General features: G+C 49.0%; 1 pseudogene; it reads left to right on the top strand.

The window, feature by feature from the left end:
* Positions 1-20649, top strand: part of LOC123996400 — a 165312-nt pseudogene that overhangs the window by 78451 nt on the left and 66212 nt on the right.

Raw genomic sequence — 20649 nt, 5'->3', positions numbered from 1 at the left:
AGAATGTGAAATGTCAGAATAATAGTAGAGAGAATTATTTATTTCAGCTTTTATTTCTTTCATCACATTCCCAGTGAGTCAGAAGTTTACATACACTCAATTAGTATTTGGTAGCATTGCCTTTAAATTGTTTAATTTGGGTCAAATGTTTCGGGAAGCCTTCCACAAGCTTCCCACAATAAATTGGGTGAATTTTGTCCCATTCCTCCTGACAGAGCTGGTGTAACTGAGTCAGGTTTGTAGGCCTCCTTGCTCGCACACACCTTTTCAGTTATGCCCACAAATTGTCTATAGGATTGAGGTCAGGGCTTTGTGATGGCCACTCCAATACCTTGACTTTGTTGTCCTTGGGGTCATTGTCCATTTGGAAGACCCATTTGCGACTAAGCTTTAACTTCCTGACTGATATCTTGAGATGTTGCTTCAATATATCCACATAATTTTCCTTCCTCATGAGGCCATCTATTTTGTGAAGTGCACCAGTCCCTCCTGCAGCAAAGCACCCGCACAACATGATGCTGCCACCCCCTGTACTTCACAGTTGGGATGGTGTTCTTCGGCTTGCAAGCATCCCCCTTTTCCCTCCAAACATAACGATGGTCATTATGGCCAAACTGTTCTATTTTTGTTTCATCAGACCAGAGGACATTTCTCCAAAAAGTACGATCTTTGTCCCCATGTGCAGTTGCAAACCGCAGTTTGGCTTTTTTATGGCAGTTTTGGAGCAGTGGCTTCTTCCTTGCTGAGCGGCCTTTCAGGTTATGTCAATATAGGACTCATTTTACTGTGGATATAGATACTTTAGTACCGGTTTCCTCCAGCATCTTCCCAAGGTCCTTTGCTGTTGTTCTGGGATTGATTTGCAATTTTTTCACCAAAGTACGTTCATCTCTAGGAGACAGAACGCGTCTCCTTCCTGAGCGGTATGACGGCTGCTTGGTCCCATGGTGTTTATACTTGCGTACTATTGGTTGTACAGATGAACGTGGTACCTTCAGGCGTTTGGAAATTGCTCCCAAGGATGAACCAGACTTGTGGAGGTCTACAATTGTTTTCTGAGGTCTTGGCTGATTTCTTTTTTTATTTTCCCATTATGTCAAGCACAGTCAACTAAGTAAGTGTATGTACATTTCTGACCCACTGGAATTGTGATACAGTTAATTATAAGTGAAATTATCTGTCTGTAAACAATTGTTGGGGAAATGACTTGTCATGCACAAAGTAGATGTCCTAACCGACTTGCCAAAACTACTGTTTGTTAGCAAGAAATTTGTGGAGTGGTTTGAAAAATGACTCCAACCTAAGTGAATGTAAACTTCCAACTTCAACTGTATTAGGTGGGGACCTAAAGCTGTGGATGCCAAGTCCAGCTTGGTGCTGTCTTTATAGCTTCAGGGAGGGTTCTGGTATAATGGGACATGGTCATATGTCTGTCTGTCTGTCTCTCTTCCTCCATTTCCTCTTCCTCCTCCCGACAGCCTGATCTACTGAGCTGCATTCCTCCACCAAACAAGATAATGTCTGTGATGGGGAATCATCTCATTAGCTAAACTGGTGTCTGACGTTTGGGATAAACAAGACAGGATTACTGTGGCATCCAGGTCCTTAAATGGCAATCTATTCCCTGCGTAGTGCACTACTTTCTACCAGTCCTATGGGTCCTGCTCAGAAGTAGGGCACTACTTTCTACCAGTCATATGGGTCCTGCTCAGAAGTAGGGCACTACTTTCTACCAGTCCTATGGGTCCTGCTCAGAAGTAGGGCACTACTTTCTACCAGTCCTATGGGTCCTGCTCAGAAGTAGGGCACTACTTTCTACCAGTCCTATGGGTCCTGATCTGAAGTAGGGCACTACCTTCTACCAGTCCTATGGGTCCTGCTCAGAAGTAGGGCACTACTTTCTACCAGTCCTATGGGTCCTGCTCAGAAGTAGGGCACTACCTTCTACCAGTCCTATGGGTCCTGCTCAGAAGTAGGGCACTACTTTCTACCAGTCCTATGGGTCCTGCTCAGAAGTAGGGCACTACCTTCTACCAGTCCTATGGGTCCTGCTCAGAAGTAGGGCACTACTTTCTACCAGTCATATGGGTCCTGCTCAGAAGTAGGGCACTACTTTCTACCAGTCATATGGGTCCTGCTCAGAAGTAGGGCACTACTTTCTACCAGTCCTATGGGTCCTGATCTGAAGTAGGGCACTACTTTCTACCAGTCCTATGGGTCCTGATCTGAAGTAGGGCACTACCTTCTACCAGTCCTATGGGTCCTGATCAGAAGTAGGGCACTACTTTCTACCAGTCCTATGGGTCCTGATCAGAAGTAGGGCACTACCTTCTACCAGTCCTATGGGCCCTGATCAGAAGTAGGGCACTACTTTCTACCAGTCCTATGGGTCCTGATCAGAAGTAGGGCACTACATTCTACCAGTCCTATGGGTCCTGATCAGAAGTAGGGCACTACCTTCTACCAGTCCTATGGGTCCTGATCAGAAGTAGGGCACTACTTTCTACCAGTCCTATGGGTCCTGATCAGAAGTAGGGCACTACATTCTACCAGTCCTATGGGTCCTGCTCAGAAGTAGGGCACTACCTTCTACCAGTCCTATGGGTCCTGCTCAGAAGTAGGGCACTACCTTCTACCAGTCCTATGGGTCCTGATCAGAAGTAATATATGATATAATATAATAATAATATAATAATAATAATAATAATATAATAATAATAATATATGCCATTTAGCAGACGCTTTTATCCAAAGCGACTTACAGTCATGTGTGCATACATTCTACGTATGGGTGGTCCCGGGGATCGAACCCACTACCCTGGCGTTACAAGCGCCATGCTCTACCAACTGAGCTACACAGGACCACTACCTTCTACCAGTCCTATGGGTCCTGATCAGAAGTAGGGCACTACCTTCTACCAGTCCTATGGGTCCTGATCAGAAGTAGGGCACTACCTTCTACCAGTCCACTATAGAGAATCAGGTGCCATTTGGAACGCAGCCTCTGTGTCGCGTTTACGGTCCGTCTGGCCGGTGGGTTTAATGTCCGTCTGGCCCGGTGGGTTTAATGTCCGTCTGGCCCGGTGGGTTTAAGGTCCGTCTGGCCCGGTGGGTTTAAGGTCCGTCTGGCCCGGTGGGTTTACGGTCCGTCTGGCCCGGTGGGTTTACGGTCCGTCTGGCCCGGTGGGTTTACGGTCCGTCTGGCCCGGTGGGTTTAAGGTCCGTCTGGCCCGGTGGGTTTACGGTCCGTCTGGCCCGGTGGGTTTACGGTCCGTCTGGGCCGGTGGGTTTACGGTCCGTCTGGGCCGGTGGGTTTACGGTCCGTCTGGGCCGGTGGGTTTACGGTCCGTCTGGGCCGTGGGGTTTTACGGTCCGTCTGGGCCGGTGGGTTTACGGTCCGTCTGGGCCGGTGGGTTTACGGTCCGTCTGGTCCGTCTGGGCCGGTGGGTTTAACGTCCGTCTGGGCCGGTGGGTTTAACGTCCGTCTGGGCCCGGGGCCGGTGGGTTTAACGTCCGTCTGGGCGGTGGGTTTAACGTCCGTCTGGCCCGGTGGGTTTACGGTCCGTCTGGCCCGGTGGGTTTACGGTCCGTCTGGGCCGGTGGGTTTACGGTCCGTCTGGGCCGGTGGGTTTACGGTCCGTCTGGGCCGGTGGGTTTACGGTCCGTCTGGGCCGGTGGGTTTAACGTCCGTCTGGGCCGGTGGGTTTAACGTCCGTCTGGGCCGGTGGGTTTAACGTCCGTCTGGGCCGGTGGGTTTAACGTCCGTCTGGGCCGGTGGGTTTAACGTCCGTCTGGGCCGGTGGGTTTAAGGTCCGTCTGGGCCGGTGGGTTTAAGGTCCGTCTGGGCCGGTGGGTTTAAGGTCCGTCTGGGCCGGTGGGCCGTCTGGGGGGTTTAACGTCCGTCTGGCCGGTGTGTTTTACGGTCCGTCTGGCCCGGTGGGTTTACAGTCCGTCTGGTGGGTTTACGGTCCGTCTGGCCCAATGGGTTTACGGTCCATTTGTCTTGTCCTCTAAACATATCTGAGATGAGATGGTGGATTTGGGGTAGTAGTACAATTCTCTATTGTAGTAATATCTGCTGCTAGGAGGGAGGAGCCAGGGTGCTCTCTGATATCCTGATTTTGTGTTAGTAGTACTAGTCTAGTTATGAACCATTCGGATCAGGAAATACTCCTCTCTTCTCACGTTCTACTCAAAACCTCTTGGATGAGGTCCGAGCAGAGCGACAGCGTGTTCCAGTTCCCTCCAATATTCAGCATCTTCACACATCCATTGAAGAGGAGCGGGACAACATTCCACATGGCCACAATCAGCAGTCTGATCAACTCTATGGGAAGGAGATGTGTTGTGCTGCATGAAGCACATGGTGGTCACACCAGATACTGACTGGTTTTCTGATCCACACCAGATACTGACTGGTGTTCTGATCCACACCAGATACTGACTTGGTTCTCTGATCACACCAGATACTGACTGGTTTTCTGATCCACACCAGATACTGACTGGTTTTCTGATCCATGCCCCTACTTTGTTTTTAAGTATCTGTGACCAACAGATGTATATCTGTATTCCCAGTCATGTGAAATCCATAGATTAGGGCCGAATGAATTCATGGGGCGGCAGGGTAGCCTAGTGGTTAGAGCGTTGGACTAGTAACCGAAAGGTTGCAAGTTCGAATCCCCGAGCTGACGAGGTACAAATCTGTCCCACTGTTCCTAGGCCTTCATTGAAAATAAGAATTTGTTCTTAACTGACTTGCCTAGTAAAATAAAAAATAAAATGTAAATTGACTGATTTCCTAATATGAACTGTAACTGTTGCATGTTTCTTTGATATTGTGATTTGGCGCATGTGATAAGTAACATTTGATTTGACAGCAGACGCGAGGAATCAATTAGTTATTTTACAATTTAGACTCCAGCAGGGGTCAGTGTAGTGATTTTAGTCAGACAGTACAATGGTGGCTCTAACAAAAACACTTCCAATTTTCCTGCCTGGTAGAGAGGCAGCTGATCCAGGGTACTGGTGGTAGAGAGGCAGCTGATCCAGGGTACTGGTGGTAGAGAGGCAGCTGATCCAGGGTACTGGTGGTAATATATGCCATTTAGCAGACGCTTTTATCCAAAGCGACTTACAGTCATGTGTGCATGACTGTAAGAGAGGCAGCTGATCCAGGGTACTGGTGGTAGAGAGGCAGTTGATTTCAGGGTACTGGTGGTAGAGAGGCAGCTGATCCAGGGTACTGGTGGTAGAGAGGCAGCTGATCCAGGGTACTGGTGGTAGAGAGGCAGCTGATTTCAGGGTACTGGTGGTAGAGAGGCAGCTGATTTCAGGGTACTGGTGGTAGAGAGGCAGCTGATCCAGGGTACTGGTGGTAGAGAGGCAGCTGATCCAGGGTACTGGTGGTAGAGAGGCAGCTGATCCAGGGTACTGGTGGTAGAGGCAGCTGATCCAGGGTACTGGTGGTAGAGAGGCAGCTGGTTTCCAGGGTACTGGTGGTAGAGAGGCAGCTGATTTCAGGGTACTGGTGGTAGAGAGGCAGCTGATTTCAGGGTACTGGTGGTAGAGAGGCAGCTGATCCAGGATACTGGTGGTAGAGAGGCAGCTGATCCAGGGTACTGGTGGTAGAGAGGCAGCTGATCCAGGGTACTGGTGGTAGAGAGGCAGCTGATCCAGGGTACTGGTGGTAGAGAGGCAGCTGATCCAGGGTACTGGTGGTAGAGAGGCAGCTGATCCAGGGTACTGGTGGTAGAGAGGCAGCTGATCCAGGGTACTGGTGGTAGAGGCAGCTGATCCAGGGTACTGGTGGTAGAGAGGCAGCTGATCCAGGGTACTGGTGGTAGAGAGGCAGCTGATCCAGGGTACTGGTGGTAGAGAGGCAGCTGATCCAGGGTACTGGTGGTAGAGAGGCAGCTGATCCAGGGTACTGGTGGTAGAGAGGCAGCTGATCCAGGGTACTGGTGGTAGAGAGGCAGCTGATCCAGGGTACTGGTGGTAGAGAGGCAGCTGATCCAGGGTACTGGTGGTAGAGAGGCAGCTGATCCAGGGTACTGGTGGTAGAGAGGCAGCTGATCCAGGGTACTGGTGGTAGAGAGGCAGCTGATCCAGGGTACTGGTGGGTAAATGTATTGTCCAATAGGAGAGTTGACAGAGTCACTTTTCAATACATATTGGGGATGAATGAAAAACCTACCTACTTCAAAAGTTTATTAACTTTTTTGGTTTGGATGGAGTATTCTATCACCATTATTTTCCACTTTAATCCATAAATGTCTATCCACACCACCATTTCCATTCATTCTATTAGACCAGAGGTGTCAAACTCGTTCTATAGAGGGCCGAGTGTCTGCAGTTCTTTGGTTTTTCCTTACTGAGACCTAGATGACCAGGTGAGGGGAGTTCCTTACGGAGACAACCAGGTGAGGGGAGTTCCTTACTGAGACCTAGACGACCAGGTGAGGGGAGTTCCTTACTGAGACCTAGACAACCAGGTGAGGGGAGTTCCTTACTAAGACCTAGACAACCAGGTGAGGGGAGTTCCTTACTGAGACCTAGACAACCAGGTGAGGGGAGTTCCTTACTGAGACCTAGACGACCAGGTGAGGGGAGTTCCTTACTGAGACCTAGACGACCAGGTGAGGGGAGTTCCTTACTGAGATCTAGACGACCAGGTGAGGGGAGTTCCTTATTGAGACAACCAGGTGAGGGGAGTTCCTTACTGAGACAACCAGGTGAGGGGAGTTCCTTACTGAGACAACCAGGTGAGGGGAGTTCCTTATTGAGACCTAGACGACCAGGTGAGGGGAGTTCCTTACTGAGACCTAGACAACCAGGTGAGGGGAGTTCCTTATTGAGACCTAGACAACCAGGTGATTGGAGTTCCTTATTGAGACCTAGAGAACCAGGTGAGGGGAGTTCCTTACTGAGACCTAGACAACCAGGTGAGGGGAGTTCCTTACTGAGACCTAGACAACCAGGTGAGGGGAGTTCCTTACTGAGACCTAGACAACCAGGTGAGGGGAGTTCCTTACTGAGACCTAGACAACCAGGTGAGGGAGTTTCTTACTGAGACAACCAGGTGAGGGGAGTTTCTTACTGAGACAACCAGGTGAGGGAGTTTCTTACTGAGACAACCAGGTGAGGGGAGTTTCTTACTGAGACAACCAGGTGAGGGGAGTTTCTTACTGAGACAACCAGGTGAGGGGAGTTTCTTACTGAGACAACCAGGTGAGGGGAGTTTCTTACTGAGACAACCAGGTGAGGGGAGTTTCTTACTGAGACAACCAGGTGAGGGGAGTTCCTTACTGAGACAACCAGGTGAGGGGTTCCTTACTGAGACCTAGAGAACCAGGTGAGGGGAGTTCCTTACTGAGACAACCAGGTGAGGGGAGTTCCTTACTGAGAACTAGACAACCAGGTGAGGGGAGTTTCTTACTGAGACAACCAGGTGAGGGGAGTTCCTTACTGAGACAATCAGGTGAGGGGAGTTCCTTACTGAGACCTAGACAACCAGGTGAGGGGAGTTCCTTACTGAGACAACCAGGTGAGGGGAGTTCCTTACTGAGACAACCAGGTGAGGGAGTTCCTTACTGAGACCTAGACAACCAGGTGAGGGAGTTCCTTACTGAGACCTAGACAACCAGGTGAGGGAGTTCCTTACTGAGACCTAGACAACCAGGTGAGGGGAGTTCCTTACTGAGACCTAGACAACCAGGTGATGGGAGTTCCTTACTGAGACCTAGACAACCAGGTGAGGGGAGTTCCTTACTGAGACCTAGACGACCAGGTGAGGGGAGTTCCTTACTGAGACCTAGACGACCAGGTGAGGGGAGTTCCTTACTGAGACCTAGACGACCAGGTGAGGGGAGTTCCTTACTGAGACCTAGACGACCAGGTGAGGGGAGTTCCTTACTGAGACCTAGACGACCAGGTGAGGGGAGTTCCTTACTGAGACAACCAGGTGAGGGGAGTTCCTTACTGAGACAACCAGGTGAGGGGAGTTTCTTACTGAGACAACCAGGTGAGGGGAGTTCCTTACTGAGACAACCAGGTGAGGGGAGTTCCTTACTGAGACAACCAGGTGAGGGGAGTTCCTTACTGAGACCTGGACAACCAGGTGAGGGGAGTTCCTTAATGAGACCTAGACGACCAGGTGTGTTAGTTGTATGTACACTGTGGCCATCTTGTGGCTGTGTCCTCATACTGCACATCATTGTCAAGTACGTTCATCTCTAGGAGACAGAACGCGTCTCCTTCCTGAGCGGTATGACGGCTGCTTGGTCCCATGGTGTTTATACTTGCGTACTATTGGTTGTACAGATGAACGTGGTACCTTCAGGCGTTTGGAAATTGCTCCCAAGGATGAACCAGACTTGTGGAGGTCTACAATTGTTTTCTGAGGTCTTGGCTGATTTCTTTTTTTATTTTCCCATTATGTCAAGCACAGTCAACTAAGTAAGTGTATGTACATTTCTGACCCACTGGAATTGTGATACAGTTAATTATAAGTGAAATTATCTGTCTGTAAACAATTGTTGGGGAAATGACTTGTCATGCACAAAGTAGATGTCCTAACCGACTTGCCAAAACTACTGTTTGTTAGCAAGAAATTTGTGGAGTGGTTTGAAAAATGACTCCAACCTAAGTGAATGTAAACTTCCAACTTCAACTGTATTAGGTGGGGACCTAAAGCTGTGGATGCCAAGTCCAGCTTGGTGCTGTCTTTATAGCTTCAGGGAGGGTTCTGGTATAATGGGACATGGTCATATGTCTGTCTGTCTGTCTCTCTTCCTCCATTTCCTCTTCCTCCTCCCGACAGCCTGATCTACTGAGCTGCATTCCTCCACCAAACAAGATAATGTCTGTGATGGGGAATCATCTCATTAGCTAAACTGGTGTCTGACGTTTGGGATAAACAAGACAGGATTACTGTGGCATCCAGGTCCTTAAATGGCAATCTATTCCCTGCGTAGTGCACTACTTTCTACCAGTCCTATGGGTCCTGCTCAGAAGTAGGGCACTACTTTCACCGTCTGGGCCGGTGGGTTTAACGTCCGTCTGGGCCGGTGGGTTTAACGTCCGTCTGGGCCGGTGGGTTTAACGTCCGTCTGGGCCGGTGGGTTTAACGTCCGTCTGGGCCGGTGGGTTTAACGTCCGTCTGGGCCGGTGGGTTTAAGGTCCGTCTGGGCCGGTGGGTTTAAGGTCCGTCTGGGCCGGTGGGTTTAAGGTCCGTCTGGGCCGGTGGGTTTAACGTCCGTCTGGCCGGTGTGTTTACGGTCCGTCTGGCCCGGTGGGTTTACAGTCCGTCTGGTGGGTTTACGGTCCGTCTGGCCCAATGGGTTTACGGTCCATTTGTCTTGTCCTCTAAACATATCTGAGATGAGATGGTGGATTTGGGGTAGTAGTACAATTCTCTATTGTAGTAATATCTGCTGCTAGGAGGGAGGAGCCAGGGTGCTCTCTGATATCCTGATTTTGTGTTAGTAGTACTAGTCTAGTTATGAACCATTCGGATCAGGAAATACTCCTCTCTTCTCACGTTCTACTCAAAACCTCTTGGATGAGGTCCGAGCAGAGCGACAGCGTGTTCCAGTTCCCTCCAATATTCAGCATCTTCACACATCCATTGAAGAGGAGCGGGACAACATTCCACATGGCCACAATCAGCAGTCTGATCAACTCTATGGGAAGGAGATGTGTTGTGCTGCATGAAGCACATGGTGGTCACACCAGATACTGACTGGTTTTCTGATCCACACCAGATACTGACTGGTGTTCTGATCCACACCAGATACTGACTTGGTTCTCTGATCACACCAGATACTGACTGGTTTTCTGATCCACACCAGATACTGACTGGTTTTCTGATCCATGCCCCTACTTTGTTTTTAAGTATCTGTGACCAACAGATGTATATCTGTATTCCCAGTCATGTGAAATCCATAGATTAGGGCCGAATGAATTCATGGGGCGGCAGGGTAGCCTAGTGGTTAGAGCGTTGGACTAGTAACCGAAAGGTTGCAAGTTCGAATCCCCGAGCTGACGAGGTACAAATCTGTCCCACTGTTCCTAGGCCTTCATTGAAAATAAGAATTTGTTCTTAACTGACTTGCCTAGTAAAATAAAAAAATAAAATGTAAATTGACTGATTTCCTAATATGAACTGTAACTGTTGCATGTTTCTTTGATATTGTGATTTGGCGCATGTGATAAGTAACATTTGATTTGACAGCAGACGCGAGGAATCAATTAGTTATTTTACAATTTAGACTCCAGCAGGGGTCAGTGTAGTGATTTTAGTCAGACAGTACAATGGTGGCTCTAACAAAAACACTTCCAATTTTCCTGCCTGGTAGAGAGGCAGCTGATCCAGGGTACTGGTGGTAGAGAGGCAGCTGATCCAGGGTACTGGTGGTAGAGAGGCAGCTGATCCAGGGTACTGGTGGTAATATATGCCATTTAGCAGACGCTTTTATCCAAAGCGACTTACAGTCATGTGTGCATGACTGTAAGAGAGGCAGCTGATCCAGGGTACTGGTGGTAGAGAGGCAGTTGATTTCAGGGTACTGGTGGTAGAGAGGCAGCTGATCCAGGGTACTGGTGGTAGAGAGGCAGCTGATCCAGGGTACTGGTGGTAGAGAGGCAGCTGATTTCAGGGTACTGGTGGTAGAGAGGCAGCTGATCCAGGGTACTGGTGGTAGAGAGGCAGCTGATCCAGGGTACTGGTGGTAGAGAGGCAGCTGATCCAGGGTACTGGTGGTAGAGAGGCAGCTGATCCAGGGTACTGGTGGTAGAGAGGCAGCTGATCCAGGGTACTGGTGGTAGAGAGGCAGCTGGTTTCAGGGTACTGGTGGTAGAGAGGCAGCTGATTTCAGGGTACTGGTGGTAGAGAGGCAGCTGATCCAGGGTACTGGTGGTAGAGAGGCAGCTGATCCAGGATACTGGTGGTAGAGAGGCAGCTGATCCAGGGTACTGGTGGTAGAGAGGCAGCTGATCCAGGGTACTGGTGGTAGAGAGGCAGCTGATCCAGGGTACTGGTGGTAGAGAGGCAGCTGATCCAGGGTACTGGTGGTAGAGAGGCAGCTGATCCAGGGTACTGGTGGTAGAGGGCAGCTGATCCAGGGTACTGGTGGTAGAGAGGCAGCTGATCCAGGGTACTGGTGGTAGAGAGGCAGCTGATCCAGGGTACTGGTGGTAGAGAGGCAGCTGATCCAGGGTACTGGTGGTAGAGAGGCAGCTGATCCAGGGTACTGGTGGTAGAGAGGCAGCTGATCCAGGGTACTGGTGGTAGAGAGGCAGCTGATCCAGGGTACTGGTGGTAGAGAGGCAGCTGATCCAGGGTACTGGTGGTAGAGAGGCAGCTGATCCAGGGTACTGGTGGTAGAGAGGCAGCTGATCCAGGGTACTGGTGGTAGAGAGGCAGCTGATCCAGGGTACTGGTGGTAGAGAGGCAGCTGATCCAGGGTACTGGTGGGTAAATGTATTGTCCAATAGGAGAGTTGACAGAGTCACTTTTCAATACATATTGGGGATGAATGAAAAACCTACCTACTTCAAAAGTTTATTAACTTTTTTTGGTTTGGATGGAGTATTCTATCACCATTATTTTCCACTTTAATCCATAAATGTCTATCCACACCACCATTTCCATTCATTCTATTAGACCAGAGGTGTCAAACTCGTTCTATAGAGGGCCGAGTGTCTGCAGTTCTTTGGTTTTTCCTTACTGAGACCTAGATGACCAGGTGAGGGGAGTTCCTTACGGAGACAACCAGGTGAGGGGAGTTCCTTACTGAGACCTAGACGACCAGGTGAGGGGAGTTCCTTACTGAGACCTAGACAACCAGGTGAGGGGAGTTCCTTACTAAGACCTAGACAACCAGGTGAGGGGAGTTCCTTACTGAGACCTAGACAACCAGGTGAGGGGAGTTCCTTACTGAGACCTAGACGACCAGGTGAGGGGAGTTCCTTACTGAGACCTAGACGACCAGGTGAGGGGAGTTCCTTACTGAGATCTAGACGACAGGTGAGGGGAGTTCCAGGTGAGGGAGTTCCTTACTGAGACAACCAGGTGAGGGGAGTTCCTTACTGAGACAACCAGGTGAGGGGAGTTCCTTATTGAGACCTAGACGACCAGGTGAGGGGAGTTCCTTACTGAGACCTAGACAACCAGGTGAGGGGAGTTCCTTATTGAGACCTAGACAACCAGGTGATTGGAGTTCCTTATTGAGACCTAGAGAACCAGGTGAGGGGAGTTCCTTACTGAGACCTAGACAACCAGGTGAGGGGAGTTCCTTACTGAGACCTAGACAACCAGGTGAGGGGAGTTCCTTACTGAGACCTAGACAACCAGGTGAGGGGAGTTCCTTACTGAGACCTAGACAACCAGGTGAGGGGAGTTTCTTACTGAGACAACCAGGTGAGGGGAGTTTCTTACTGAGACAACCAGGTGAGGGGAGTTTCTTACTGAGACAACCAGGTGAGGGGAGTTTCTTACTGAGACAACCAGGTGAGGGGAGTTTCTTACTGAGACAACCAGGTGAGGGGAGTTTCTTACTGAGACAACCAGGTGAGGGGAGTTTCTTACTGAGACAACCAGGTGAGGGGAGTTTCTTACTGAGACAACCAGGTGAGGGGAGTTCCTTACTGAGACAACCAGGTGAGGGGTTCCTTACTGAGACCTAGAGAACCAGGTGAGGGGAGTTCCTTACTGAGACAACCAGGTGAGGGGAGTTCCTTACTGAGAACTAGACAACCAGGTGAGGGGAGTTTCTTACTGAGACAACCAGGTGAGGGGAGTTCCTTACTGAGACAATCAGGTGAGGGGAGTTCCTTACTGAGACCTAGACAACCAGGTGAGGGGAGTTCCTTACTGAGACAACCAGGTGAGGGGAGTTCCTTACTGAGACAACCAGGTGAGGGGAGTTCCTTACTGAGACCTAGACAACCAGGTGAGGGGAGTTCCTTACTGAGACCTAGACAACCAGGTGAGGGGAGTTCCTTACTGAGACCTAGACAACCAGGTGAGGGGAGTTCCTTACTGAGACCTAGACAACCAGGTGATGGGAGTTCCTTACTGAGACCTAGACAACCAGGTGAGGGGAGTTCCTTACTGAGACCTAGACGACCAGGTGAGGGGAGTTCCTTACTGAGACCTAGACGACCAGGTGAGGGGAGTTCCTTACTGAGACCTAGACGACCAGGTGAGGGGAGTTCCTTACTGAGACCTAGACGACCAGGTGAGGGGAGTTCCTTACTGAGACCTAGAACCAGGTGAGGGGAGTTCCTTACTGAGACAACCAGGTGAGGGGAGTTCCTTACTGAGACAACCAGGTGAGGGGAGTTTCTTACTGAGACAACCAGGTGAGGGGAGTTCCTTACTGAGACAACCAGGTGAGGGGAGTTCCTTACTGAGACAACCAGGTGAGGGGAGTTCCTTACTGAGACCTGGACAACCAGGTGAGGGGAGTTCCTTAATGAGACCTAGACGACCAGGTGTGTTAGTTGTATGTACACTGTGGCCATCTTGTGGCTGTGTCCTCATACTGCACATCATTGTCTTGTGGCTTCTGCTTCAATGATACCATTCACCACCAGCCATTTACCCAGCCCCTTATTCACCTCAATCTCTCTCTGTCTCCCTCTCTCTCCAACCCTCCTTTCTCTCCCTCCCTTTCTCACCCTGTCCGTCTCTCGCTCTCCTACCCTTCCTCTCTCCCTACCTCCCTCCCTCTCTCATTGTCTGTCCGTCCGTCCCTCCCTCTCTCTCCTACCCTTCCTCTCTCCCTACCTCCCTCCCTCTCTCATTGTCTGTCCGTCCGTCCCTCCCTCTCTCTCCAACCCTTCCTCTCTCCCTACCACCTTCTCTCTCATTCTCCGTCAATCCGTCCCTCCCTCTCTCTCCAACCCTTCCTCTCTCCCTACCTCCCTTTCTCTCATCCTCCGTCTGTTCCTCCCTCTCTCTCCTCTCTCTCCCTCTCTCTCTCTCTCCCTCTCTCTCTCTCTCCCTACCTCCCTCCCCCTCTCATTCTCCGTCCATCCGTCCCTCCCTCTCTCTCCAACCCCTCTCTCCTTACCTCCTTCTCTCTCATCCTCCGTCTGTTCCTCCCTCTCTCTCTCTCTCTCTCTCTCTCTCTCTCTCTCTCTCTCTCTCTCTCTCTCTCTCTCTCTCTCTCTCTCTCTCTCTCTCTCTCTCTCTCTCTCGCCCTCCCTCTATCCAACTGTCCTCTCACCATCAGACCATCACCCTGGCACTGCACCCATTCTCCAGCTTGCTGCCGCCACCTTCCCAAACCCTGGTGCCCCCGTCCATGAAACCAGAAGTAAGTCCACGTGTGGTCCATTCCAGTCTTATCATGGGGTCCACCTGTTCACCTGCTACATACCTGTTCACCTGCTACATACCTGTTCACCTGCTACATACCTATTCACCTGCTACATACCTGTTCACCTGCTACATACCTGTTCACCTGCTACATACCTGTTCACCTGCTACTAACCACCTCACTCATTCATCCCCATGTTGATCTGTCATCTAGTCACACTATAGACCTACTTTCATAGTGACTGGGTAGCTTGTCCAGCTACATGACTGAGTGGACTGGGTAGCTAGTCCAGCTACATGACTGAGTGGACTGGGTAGCTAGTCCAGCTACATGACTGAGTGGACTGGGTAGCTTGTCCAGCTACATGACTGAGTGGACTGGGTAGTTTGTCCAGCTACATGACTGAGTGGACTGGGTAGCTTGTCCAGCTACATGACTGAGTGGACTGGGTAGCTTGTCCAGCTACATGACTGAGTGGACTGGGTAGCTTGTCCAGCTACATGACTGAGTGGACTGGGTAGCTTGTCCAGCTACATGACTGAGTGGACTGGGTAGCTTGTCCAGCTACATGACTGAGTGGACTGGGTAGCTAGTCCAGCTACATGACTGAGTGGACTGGGTAGCTAGTCCATCCCACATGACTAAATGGACTGGGTAGCTAGTCCATCCCACATGACTGAGTGGACTGGGTAGCTAGTCCATCCCACATGACTAAATGAACTGGGTAGCTAGTCCATCCCACATGACTAAATGAACTGGGTAGCTACTCCATCCCACATGACTAAATGAACTGGGTAGCTAGTCCATCCCACATGACTAAATGAACTGGGTAGCTAGTCCATCCCACATGACTAAATGAACTGGGTAGCTAGTCCATCCCACATGACTAAATGAACTGGGTAGCTAGTCCATCCCACATGACTAAATAATATGAACTGGGTAGCTAGTCCATCCCACATGACTGAGTGAACTGGGTAGCTAGTCCATCCCACATGACTGAGTGAACTGGGTAGCTAGTCCATCCCACATGACTAAATAATATGAACTGGGTAGCTAGTCCATCCCACATGACTAAATGAACTGGGTAGCTAGTCCATGAACTGGGTAGCTAGTCCATCCCACATGACTAAATGAACTGGGTAGCTAGTCCATCCCACATGACTAAATGAACTGGGTAGCTAGTCCATCCCACATGACTAAATGAACTGGGTAGCTAGTCCATCCCACATGACTAAATGAACTGGGTAGCTAGTCCATCCCACACGACTAAATGAACTGGGTAGCTAGTCCATCCCACATGACTAAATGAACTGGGTAGCTAGTCCATCCCACATGACTAAATGAACTGGGTAGCTAGTCCATCCCACATGACTAAATGAACTGGGTAGCTAGTCCATCCCACACGACTAAATGAACTGGGTAGCTAGTCCATCCCACATGACTAAATGAACTGGGTAGCTAGTCCATCCCACACGACTAAATGAACTGGGTAGCTTATCCATCCCACGTGACTAAATGAACTGGGTAGCTAGTCCATCCCACATGACTAAATGAACTGGGTAGCTTATCCATCCCACATGACTAAATGAACTGGGTAGCTAGTCCATCCCACATGACTAAATGAACTGGGTAGCTTATCCATCTCACATGACTAAATGAACTGGGTAGCTAGTCCATCCCACATGACTAAATGAACTGGGTAGCTAGTCCATCCCACATGACTAAATGAACTGGGTAGCTTATCCATCCCACATGACTAAATGAACTGGGTAGCTTATCCATCCCACATGACTAAATGAACTGGGTAGCTAGTCCATCCCACATGACTAAATGAACTGGGTAGCTTATCCATCCCACATGACTAAATGAACTGGGTAGCTAGTCCATCCCACATGACTAAATGAACTGGGTAGCTAGTCCATCCCACATGACTAAATGAACTGGGTAGCTTATCCATCCCACATGACTAAATGAACTGGGTAGCTTATCCATCCCACATGACTAAATGAACTGGGTAGCTTATCCATCCCACATGACTAAATGAACTGGGTAGCTTATCCATCCCACATGACTAAATGAACTGGGTAGCTAGTCCATCCCACATGACTAAATGAACTGGGTAGCTAGTCCATCCCACATGACTAAATGAACTGGGTAGCTTATCCATCCCACATGACTAAATGAACTGGGTAGCTTATCCATCCCACATGACTAAATGAACTGGGTAGCTTATCCATCCCACATGACTAAATGAACTGGGTAGCTTATCCATCCCACATGACTAAATGAACTGGGTAGCTAGTCCATCCCACATGACTAAATGAACTGGGTAGCTAGTCCATCCCACATGACTAAATGAACTGGGTAGCTTATCCATCCCACATGACTAAATGAACTGGGTAGCTTATCCATCCCACATGACCGATGCTGTTATTTGCTGCATACAGTCAATTCACTAACAGTGCTTAGCTTTTCTACCTTTTGGTACGTGTGTTTGATTGAATCAATCTTGCTGTGCAGTTTCTCTCTCTCTCTCACAGACAGACAGGTGTTCCAAGGTTTTGTGCAGTTTAGTGTTCTCCGTTTTCCCACTAGGGGGCAGCAACTCTTTTTATAATACTAAAGGCCTACTGTCTGCTCACACCAACATCTCAGAAAACATGACAGAAAATATGCTACGTATGGTTTTCTCTATTCTTACGTTATAATAATACATTTAATTTGTATAGCGCTTTTCATTAGTCATCTCAAAAATCTACTGATAAAAAAATGTATATAAAAAAAAAATAGTACCAGTCAAGTTTAGACACACCTACTCAAATCAAATCAAATCAAATTGTATTTGTCACATACACATGGTTAGCAGATGTTAAATGCGAGTGTAGCGAAATGCTTGTGCTTCTAGTTCCGACAATGCAGTGATAACCAACAAGTAATCTAACTAACAATTCCAAAACTACTGTCTTATACACAGTGTAAGGGGATAAGGAACATGTACTCATTCAAGGGTTCTATTTTTACTATTTTCTACATTGTAGAATAATAGTGAAGACATCACAGCTATGAAATAAAACATATGGAATCATGTAGTAACCAAAAAAAGTGTTAAACCAATCCAAATATAGTTTAGTTTCTTCAAAGTTGCCACCCTTTGCCTTGATGCCAGCTTTGCACTCTCTTGGCATTCGCTCAACCAGCTTCACCTGGAATGCTTTTCCAACAGTCTTGAAGGAGTTCCCACATATGCTGAGCACTTGTTGACTACTTTTCCTTCCCGCTGCGGTCCGACTCATCCCAAAACATCTCAATTAAGTTGAGGTCGGGTGATTGTGGAGGCCAGGTCATCTGATGCAGCACTCCATCACTCTCCTGCTTGGTCAAACAACCGTTACACAGCCTGGAGATGTGTTGGGTCATTGTCTTGTTGAAAAACAAATGATTGTCCCACTAAGCGCAACCCAGATGTGAAGGTGTATCGCTGCAGAGGTAGCCATGCGGGTAGCCATGCGGGTAGCCATGCGGGTAGCCATGCGGGTAGCCATGCGGGTAGCCATGCGGGTAGCCATGCTGGTTAACTTTGCCTTGAATTCTAAATAAATCACAGACAGTGTCACCAGCAAAGCACCATCACACCACCACCTCCATGCTTCATGGTAGGAACCACACATGCAGAGAGCACCTCCATGCTTCATGGTAGGAACCACACATGCAGAGAGCACCTCCATGCTTCATGGTAGGAACCACACATGCAGAGAGCACCTCCATGCTTCATGGTAGGAACCACACATGCAGAGAGCACCTCCATGCTTCATGGTAGGAACCACACATGCAGAGAGCAAGTTAGAAAAGGATAGCATACATACAAAAAAGGAAGAAGGGACTTATCTAGAAAGTCTGATTTTCTAGGAGACTTAGTTCACCTACTCTCCGTCTCACAAAGACATGGTGGTTGGAAGCAAACATCTCAAATTTGGACTCATCAGACAGATTTCCAGCAGTCGAATGTCCATTGTTCATGTTTCTTGGCCCAAGCAAGTCTGTTCTTATTATTGGTGTCCTAATGATTGACTGACCTTCATGTCTTAAAGTAAGGATGGACTGACCTTCATGTCTAAAGTAATGATGGACTGACCTTCATGTCTTAATGGTGGACTGACCATCATGTCTAAAGTAATGATGGACTGACCTTCATGTCTTAATGGTGGACTGACCTTCATGTCTAAAGAAATGATGGACTGACCTTCATGCCCGCTTTGAGGACAATACAGTGCCACTGACACGGCCTGCAACGGAAACATGCAGTCTCTCCTTCACTGCAGCCGAGGTGAGTAAGACATTTAAACGTGTTAACCCTCGCAAGGCTGCAGGCCCAGACGGCATCCCCAGCCGCGCCCTCCGAGCATGCGCAGACCAGCTGGCCGGTGTGTTTACGGACATATTCAATCAATCCCTATACCAGTCTGCTGTTCCCACATGCTTCAAGAGGGCCACCATTGTTCCTGTTCCCAAGAAAGCTAAGGTAACTGAGCTAAACGACTACCGCCCCGTAGCACTCACTTCCGTCATCATGAAGTGCTTTGAGAGACTAGTCAAGGACCATATCACCTCCACCCTACCTGACACCCTAGACCCACTCCAATTTGCTTACCGCCCAAATAGGTCCACAGACGATGCAATCTCAACCACACTGCACACTGCCCTAACCCACCTGGACAAGAGGAATACCTATGTGAGAATGCTGTTCATCGACTACAGCTCGGCATTCAACACCATAGTACCCTCCAAGCTCGTCATCAAGCTCGAGACCCTGGGTCTCGACCCCGCCCTGTGCAACTGGGTACTGGACTTCCTGACGGGCCGCCCCCAGGTGGTGAGGGTAGGCAACAACATCTCCTCCCCGCTGATCCTCAACACGGGGCCCCACAAGGGTGCGTTCTGAGCCCTCTCCTGTACTCCCTGTTCACCCACGACTGCGTGGCCACGCACGCCTCCAACTCAATCATCAAGTTTGCGGACGACACAACAGTGGTAGGCTTGATTACCAACAACGACGAGACGGCCTACAGGGAGGAGGTGAGGGCCCTTGGAGTGTGGTGTCAGGAAAATAACCTCACACTCAACGTCAACAAAACTAAGGAGATGATTGTGGACTTCAGGAAACAGCAGAGGGAACACCCCCTATCCACATCGATGGAACAGTAGTGGAGAGGGTAGCTAGTTTTAAGTTCCTCGGCATACACATCACAGACAAACTGAATTGGTCCACTCACACTGACAGCGTCGTGAAGAAGGCGCAGCAGCGCCTATTCAACCTCAGGAGGCTGAAAAAATTCGGCTTGTCACCAAAAGCACTCACAAACTTCTACAGATGCACAATCGAGAGCATCCTGGCGGGCTGTATCACCGCCTGGTACGGCAACTGCTCCGCCCTCAACCGTAAGGCTCTCCAGAGGGTAGTGAGGACTGCACAACGCATCACCGGGGGCAAACTACCTGCCCTCCAGGACACCTACACCACCCGTTGTTACAGGAAGGCCATAAAGATCATCAAGGACATCAACCACCCGAACCACTGCCTGTTCACCCCGCTATCATCCAGAAGGCGAGGTCAGTACAGGTGCATCAAAGCTGGGACCGAGAGACTGAAAAACAGCTTCTATCTCAAGGCCATCAGACTGTTAAATAGCCACCACTAACATTGAGTGGCTGCTGCCAACACACTGTCATTGACACTGACCCAACTCCAGCCATTTTAATAATGGGAATTGATGGAAATGATGTAAATATATCACTAGCCACTTTAAACAATGCTACCTTATATAATGTTACTTACCCTACATTATTCATCTCATATGCATATGTATATACTGTACTCTACAACATCGACTGCATCCTTATGTAACACATGTATCACTAGCCACTTTAACTATGCCACTTTGTTTACTTTGTCTACACACTCATCTCATATGTATATACTGTACTCGATACCATCTACTGTATGCTGCTCTGTACCATCACTCATTCATATATCCTTATGTACATGTTCCTTATCCCCTTACACTGTGTATAAGACAGTAGTTTTGGAATTGTTAGTTAGATTACTTGTTGGTTATCACTGCATTGTCGGAACTAGAAGCACAAGCATTTCGCTACACTCGCATTAACATCTGCTAACCATGTGTATGTGACAAATAAAATTTGATTTGATTTGATTTGATGTCTAAAGTAATGATGGACTGACCTTCATGTCTTAAAGTAATGATTGACTGACCTTCATGTCCTAAAGTAATGATGGACTGACCTTCATGTCTTAAAGTAATGATGG

This window comes from Oncorhynchus gorbuscha, linkage group LG02 (genome assembly GCF_021184085.1).
Source record: "Oncorhynchus gorbuscha isolate QuinsamMale2020 ecotype Even-year linkage group LG02, OgorEven_v1.0, whole genome shotgun sequence".
In the NCBI taxonomy this organism is placed as follows: Eukaryota; Metazoa; Chordata; class Actinopteri; order Salmoniformes; family Salmonidae; genus Oncorhynchus; species Oncorhynchus gorbuscha.
This window is presented reverse-complemented; position numbering and strand designations above follow the sequence as displayed.